The sequence below is a fragment of the Varanus komodoensis genome, unplaced genomic scaffold (genome assembly GCF_004798865.1).
Source record: "Varanus komodoensis strain SLA01 unplaced genomic scaffold, ASM479886v1 scaffold91, whole genome shotgun sequence".
NCBI classification, from domain to species: Eukaryota; Metazoa; Chordata; class Lepidosauria; order Squamata; family Varanidae; genus Varanus; species Varanus komodoensis.
The window spans coordinates 19,490-27,281 of record NW_025336610.1 but is presented as its reverse complement, the minus strand read 5'-3'; positions in this window follow the sequence as shown (position 1 = coordinate 27,281).

The following is a 7,792-nucleotide window of genomic DNA, read 5'->3' as shown; positions in this document are numbered from 1 at the left end:
GGCCCGCCCTCGCAGGTGCGGACGGGAGGGAGGCGGGCGCGCGGGGCGAGCGGCGCGGCGGGAAGGCCCCGCGCGCTTGCACGGACGGCGGGGCGCCCGGAGCTGCTCGCCTCCCGCCGCGAGGGGCCACCCTGCCGGGGGCTCTGCCTGCGCCTCGCTCAGCCCGACGCTCCCGAGGCTGGGCGCGCGGGGCCCGGCGCCCCCCAACGCCCAGCGGGGCTGCGCCCCCGAGGGCCGGCGGGACGCTAGGCTTCAGTTAGCCATCCAGCACTGCAGAGGACAGGACTCGAGGGGCCCCTGGGGCACGTTCAGCTGCCAGCAGAGCTTCGCTCTCCCTGAGGAAGGGAATGTCCCGGCCGCCAAAGGGGCAGGCTGGCAACTCGCTTGACAGGCAGGTGGTCGAGGATGTAATGGCTGGACTGGCCACATCCCGGGGCCTGGTGAGCTCCGCCCCGGAGTCGTCCAGCCGCTGGCTAAAGAGCCCTCCGAAGCACTGGCTGCTGTCTGAGAAGTCGTGGAGGACGTGGCAGTGTCCCCCTTTCGTGCCAACTCAAATCAATAAACTGAAGCTCAATCCAGACAAGACGGAGGTCCTGTTGGTAGGTGGATCGGGCTTTGGGATGGGGGACTTTGACCTTTTCCGGGATGGGGGACTTTGACCTTGTCCTGAATGGGGTTGCACTCCCTCTTAAGGACAGGGTCCACAGCTTGGGAGTGCTCCTCGACCCGGAGCTGTTGTTGGAAGCTCAAGCGACGGCGGTGGCGAGGAGCACTTTCCTCCTGCTTCAGCTGATCCATCAGCTGCGTCCCTACCTGGAGGACGACTGCCTGGAAACAGTGGCACATGCATTGGTCACTTCCCGATTAGACTTCTGCAACGCACTCTACGTGGGGCTGCCCTTGAAGACGGTCCGGATACTTCAATTGGTGCAAAATAGAGCTGACAGGCTGCTGATGGGGACTGGGCGTTGTTCTCATATAACCCCAGCCCTCCGTCAGCTCCACTGGCTCCCCATTGAAGTCTGGGCCCACTTCAAGGTGCTGGTTATCACCTATAAAGCCCTTAATGGCTTGGGTACTAGTTACCTAAAGGAGCACCTGTGTCCATCTATGCCCTCCCACCCCCTGAGATCGGCGGCAGAGGCCCTTCTCCGGGAACCCTCCGTGAAGGATATTAGGAGGGTGAGTACTCAGAGGAGGGCCTTCTCTGCGGTGGCGCCCAACCTATGGAATGCGCTCCCCAGAGAGGTCCGCCTGGCACCGTCCTTGTTTTTCTGCGCCAGGCCAAGACCTTTTTATTTAAACGCTATTTTAACTGTTAATGGTTTATTTGTTGATTTTAAATTGACCAGACTGTGTCCACTATTTTATTTCATGTATTTTAATTATTTGATGATTTTTTATTTTAGTATTTTATGCGGGATTTTATGATTGTAAGCCGCCTCGAGGCTCATGCGATGGGGCGGCATATAAGTTGTTTAAATAAATAAATAAATAAAATCTGTGATCAGGGCAGCACCCACACCTTGGCCATCAGCCAGTTGGAGGCTGTAGGGAGTGGAAAGTGTGCCCTGCAGTCTCCTGCACAGCACTGATGGGGGGGTGGCCTCCATAATAGGCAATGTATTCCCCCCTTTATTGATTGATTGATTGATTGATTGATATCCTGCCTTTTTCCTACAAAGGGCTCAAGGCAGCTTACATCATTCTCCTCCTCCATCTTATCCCCACAACAACCCTGTGAGGTAGGTTGGGCTGAGAGTCTGTGACTGGCCCAAAGTCACTCAGTTGGCTCCATGGCTGAGCGGGGACTCGAACCCGGATTGCCTGAGTCCCAGTCCCACCCTCTTCACCACTGCACCACACTGGCTCTCCTCACAAACCCCTGGTGGTCGGTGTGCTTGCCTGGACAGGCTGCTACATGCAAACCAACCTGCATTTAGGGCACAGAGAGCCACCAGGGTCTGGAGTCAAGCGGATGGGCTGAAACACCTTGACCAAACCAGGAGAACCGCTGGCAAAACTGTGACATGTCCCTGCGAGAGTCCAGAACCAGGCAAGGGACGAGGGGACAGGACTTGGGCCTCATCAGCACGGCTTCCGCCTCCCAAACAAGAAGTCGGGACGGGATCCACCTCTGAGCAAAGAGGCGTGACTGGCTTCTCCCACCCCGGCCCCACTCCGGGGGGGTGCCACTGCGCAGCCCCAGCCAGGCAAGTCGCGCACAAGGAGCCCCCACCCACTCCAATGCCAGAATTCCACCCCGAACTCCCATGGCTCGGACCACACGTTCCCAAGCAGGAAAACAGCGCTAAAAAGGTTTATTGTGAGTAAACAGTTTAAAAAGTCCAAAAGATTGTGGGGCGGGGGGGATGGCGAACAGGGCACCTCTAGCAGGAGGGCGCGGGGTGGGCTGCTCGGGTGGCCGGGAAGGGCAGGGACAAGAGTGCTGAGCAAGCCTTGTGGTCAGTGGGGATGGCCGCTGAGCCCCAAGCCCGAGGGCAGCTGCCCAACGGTGGCTGGCCAGGCAGGACGGGCTGCAAGCCCAGCGGTCAGACGGGGGAGAAGGGTGGAGACGAGCAGCTGTGGCTGGGGAGAGCGGGACTCGCCCCGGAGGGGCTCAGGCTGGAAGCGTCTCGTGCAAGCGCAAGCGATGCAGGGGTCCCATGGGGGTGGAGGGGTCCTGGGGGCGCTTGCAGGGAAGGGGGGCTCTCTGGCCCCTTGGGAAGGGCCCTCCTGTGGAGGAGACCAGGGAAGTGGAAGCCGCTGGGGCCTGCAGGCGATTCGGGCCCCAGGGAGGACGCAGCACTTGGGGCTGCCAGCAAAGCCCCCAGGCCCTTCTTGGCAGGGAGGGGGGCAACCCTGGAGTGCTCTGGGGCGGCGGCAGGTGGTTCCAGCATGGGGCGGGGGCTCAGCACTGCCAGGGTGTGGCGCCGGCCCAGTGGCATGGGCCTCTCCCGGGCCCGGGGGCTGTCTGTGCCGGGGGGCGCTGCCTGCGAGGAGCAGCTGTGCCGGCCGGGGCGAGGTGTGGCGGCGAGCAGCAGGAGCGGGCCCAGCTCGAGGTCCTGCGTGCCGGGCTCTCGGGAGGAGCAGGTGGCGATGGAGCGCCGCTTCCGCGTCTCCTGCCGCTCGCGGTCCTGCCGCTGCTGCCGGCGTGCCGCGGCCTCCCGGGCCCGGTTCTCCTGCGGACAGAAGAGTGGGGGGCAGCGAGCTCAGCTGGGGAGGGGGCCCGGCCCCACCAGGCCCTGGCGCCTGGGGAGCATCCGGCCGCAGCAGCCCCCCAGCAGCCTGGGAGAGTTCAGGGAGCCCAATGCAGGGAGTCTGGCGGCCGGTGCTGCCCCCAACCCACGGCGGCCACCCTTGCCGAGGCTGCCGCCGGCTGGGGCAGGCGGAGACCCGTTCCCCGTCCTGCTGGGGAGTCCCGCAGGTGGGGCAGTGGCCTGGGTGGGCACGGTCTGACCCAGTGGGGCACCACATCCTTGCTGTGGCAGAAGGGGCTGCTGCCTGGGAGGCCCCCCCACACGCCAATCAGCCACCCGCCCGGTGCTGCTTGCGATGCCCCGGTGGCCCAGGGGGTGGTGTGGGGCGGGGGGCAGAGGGGCCCTTTGGGGCGCTCCTACCTGAACCGCGGTGAGGAAGCATCCCCCGAAGGCCTGGAAGACACCGCAGCACTCGGGCAGGCTGAAGGCCTCCGGCTCCTCGCACAGGAAGTCGCAGAGTGCGGCCGTCGCCTGGCACAGCCGCTCCCGGGCAGCCCTGGCCGCGCGCAGCTCCGCCTCGGCCGTGGGCAGGAAAGGCCCCGCCTGGGCCTCCAGCTCCCCGCGGGCCTCCAGGAGGCGCTCGCCCAGGCCCCGCAACTCGGCCAGCACCTCCCGCTCGCCGATCCTGGAAGCAGCACGCAAGAGGCGAGTGGGCCCTGGCGCTGTGTGGGCCCCTCGCCCGGGCCCACCCCCCCGGGCGCCCCCCGGCCGGCCGCAGCAGCCACGGCTCGCTGGGAGCAGGCCTGAGCCAGGGGCCCCCTTAGTCGGGGAGGCCCAGGGAAGCAGCAGCGGCCACCCTGCAGAACGTCATGCGGCCTGGGAGGGCCAGGCAGACCCGGCCTCCCTCAGCCCCAAAGCCTGTTCCTCACCGAGACGCAGGCCCAACGTGCCGGAGCTTGCCGGGGAAGTTCAGGAGGGCCGGGTCCTTCTTCTCCGCTTCCTGTGTGGGGAGAGGGACGATCGCCTCTGCGGCTCTCCCTGGGCGAGCGCGCGTGGCTGCGGGGTGCCTGGGCAGGCCGTTGCTGGGCCCCAGCGAGGCGTGGCCTCTTGGAGCGAAGGACGGCCACCCTGCCCGCGGCACAGCCCGACCAGCACGAGCCCCTGCGTCCCATCCCGCCGGCAGCCACGGCAAGCTTTTGCTTCCCACAACGTCGGGTCGCCCACGCTCATCTCGCCCCATCCGTCCCTGGCTCCCCTTCCTAAGGCAGAAGGTGCCCCGAATCAGACCCCAAGGAACTCACCCAGGCCACGAAGTGCAGCAGGTGCATGCCGGGCCGGTTGGCCTTGGTGTCGGCCAGCCGGAGCAGCGAGGACATGCGGAAGCCGAGCGCAGCGCCTGCGTAGCCGCCCTGGAGCGCCAGAGAGCAGCCGCCGTCAGCACGCGCACGCCCGGCCCGAGCAGGCCAGCCAGGTGCCCCCCCCATTTCCTCATTTCCAATTAAGGGTGGTGCTGGCACCAGTGCAACCCCCCAGCCAGGACCAGCGTGCCAGCTGGCCCCTGCAGAGCCCTCCGGCGAGAACGAGGCTGCGGGTCTTGCTCTGGACAGCTGCACATCGCCCTGTGGCCCTGCCCCGGAGGGGCCCCACTTGCCAGGCATGCCCGCTCGGCCCAGGGTACAGCAGTCCGCCAGCACCCCACTGCCCCCCCTTCAGTCCGCTCCACTCCCTGGCAGAGCTGCCGACTTGCTGGCCCCACAGCCTGGCCTGGCCCCGGGCTGACCGCCGGAGGCGCTGTCCGTGGCAGCAGGGCAAGGCGGCCCGCAGGGGACGAGGCATCTTCCGGGGGGCCCCCTGCAAGAAGCGGCAGGCCGTGCCAGAGGCTGCTCAGGCCTCCCCCACATGCAGTGCAGGGAGCAATGCTGCAGCCACGCCACGCAAGAGCCCGCTGGCCGGAGGCGGGAAGCCCGGCCCCACTCAGGGCGGCCGCAGACCAGACACCCGCTCGATCACCTTGTTCATGTGGTTTCCCGCCTTCAGCACCAGCCGGATGATCCTGTGCAGCTCCTCGCAATCCAGCAGCTCTGAGGCAGAACGGGCGAGCCGTGAGCACCGAGGAGACGGGCAGGGGTGTGCCAGGCAGCAGCAAAACCGCTGGGGGCCCAGGCAGGCGTGGGCGGCAGCCCGCGGGGTCCCTGCAGGGCCAGCGGGCTGAAGCACCCTCCGTCTGCACTGCCCAGGGGGCCCCCAGCCACAGAGCCCCTCCCTGTGGTGAGCACTGGCCTCAGCGGCGAGGCAGGCACTGAAGCACCCGACCCCGAGCCTCCGGGGCTGTCCAGCACAGGATGGGGAGAGTGCCCACCGCGCAGCTGGAGCCACTGGACCGAGCAGGAGCCCCTCCCCCCGGCAGCAGCCACAGAGCAAGCCTCACAGGGAGAGCCCCCCGCCCCCCCCACACGCACACCTAGCGCTGCCTCCGTCAGGATCTGGATGGCGGACCGCAGCGAGCGCAGCTGTGGGAAGAATTCCTCCTTCAGGACCAGGAGCTCCAGGCGACGGGCGTAGCTGGTGGAGAGAGAGAGAAGCCCTTCCGAGCTGCAGGGCACCAGCAGCCGGCCGTCCTCTGCTTGGCATCAGAGGGGCACCTCCTGCCTGTGCCCTTCCTGCCCGCCACTTACCTGGGCACGTGGACCAGCAGCAAAGCAAATGCCTCCGCCTCGGAGAGCTGGCTCGGGTTACCTTGGAATTCCACCAGCTTCTTGACCTTCTCCCACCCCCAAAAATAAGGAGAAGTCACATGTGGGTCGGCAAGTGGAGCCAGCGCCCCCAGAGGCCCCCTCCCGTTCCTCACCTCCTCCGCATCAGGCAGCATCTTGGTCAGCTCAACCAGCTTCTCTGCCCCATATGCGGCTCCTGCCCCATCTCGAATATCCGCCACGATCTCCTGCGCCGGCCTGGGAACGGGGGGGGGGGGAGCTGCCTCAGCCAGGCTGGCCCTTCTCGCCAGGGCCAGAACCACGCTCCTGCGGGTGCCCCATCTGGAGCACCGGTCTTGGAGGCCCACGCACGGCCGCCCAGCCTCACCTCTTGAACTGCTTGAGAAAGATCCCCAGCTTCAGAATTTTCTTGGCATCAAGGAGGGAGACCTGAGCACAGGAGGGAGGGAGAGGTGGCCGGGGCCAGAATCAGCGAAGAGTTTCGGGCAGAGAGCTGAGCCTGTGGCTCTGCCGCGCACACGCCTCTGGAGAGCAGGCACTCGCTCCACAAACAGGCCAGCGGGGGGGGGGGGGGACACAATGGAGCCCCTCACACCAGGATGCTGCTGTGGCTGGTCTGCTAATGGCCTTGAATGCGGACACAGCAATATCGGGCTGTCGTGGACACCGGAGCCGCAGCAATTCGCTTCCCAGCTCCGAGGGGCACTCGGGAAGAGCCGCGGCCCTGGTGCCTGCGCAGACCTCCCGCTGCCCCGTGGATGCAAGCGTGCGCGCTGATGCTACTTCGCATGGAGTCACATGGGGGGGTGGGGACGGCCCCACTCTGAGCGGGACTCCAAGTTACACCATCCCTCCCAGAGGGCTGTCCGGCTGCACCCTGAATGTCCGCCACGGGTCCCTCGTTGGACTGCTCTGCCAGTCAGCCAGCAAGCAGTTCCTGACGGTCAGCTGGAATCTGGCTCCGTGTTACTTCAGCCCATCACCCCCTGGTCCTACTCTGGGATGACCGAGAAGAGATGCCGCCCCTCCTCCTTATGGCAGCCGTTCAAGTACTCATGGGGTGCTACCATGTCCCCCACGTGGCCTCCCCTTCTGGAGGCCAAACGTGCCCAGTCGTCTCCCTCTCCTCACAGGGCTTCGCCTCCACTCCCCGGATCATCCTTGTTGCCCTCCTCCGAATGCCCTTTAGCTGCCTGCATCTTTCCTGAAGTGTGGGGCCCCGAAATGGACCCCAGGGGACCCCAGGTGTGGCCCCATCAGTGCTGGGTAACAGAGACCCGGTCCTCCACGTGGTCCGGGAGTGCTAGTGTGCCAGGCCGCCTCAAGCAGCGCCTGCTCGTTTCCGCACCGCATCTCCTTGATGGCGCATGGTCCGCTTGTGACCTACAAGAGCCCCAAGATCCTCTCACTTCCCGCACTGTTGAGCCAAGCACACCCCACCTGGTAACTGCCTTTGGCTCCCTTTTCCTGGGTGTAGAAGGCGGCATCCCTCAGGGCAGATGGCCTTCAGCCCCGTGATCCAGCCTATCTCACTCACCTCGAATCTGCTTTCAGTCTCCCGAGGCATCTGCCGTCCCACCCGGTTTTGTATCATTTGCAGTTTTCATGATCATTCCCTACACCTCTTCATCCAAGGGATGAAATAAAAAGATGGCGGTTCGATTCTGTGGCCAACTGTAGATCCACCGCAGCTGCTCCCTCTAGTCCACTTTGAGCTAGTCTGTTAATTGTGGGGCACTTTGCCCAAAGCTTTGCTGACATCAAGATGCGTTACGACTCCAGCCTCCCAAAGGCCACCAGGGAGGCTACGCAATCCGAAGATGAAACCAAAACCGATGGGATGAAAACAACGAGCTGCAGCAAAGCCTTCCGCCAGGA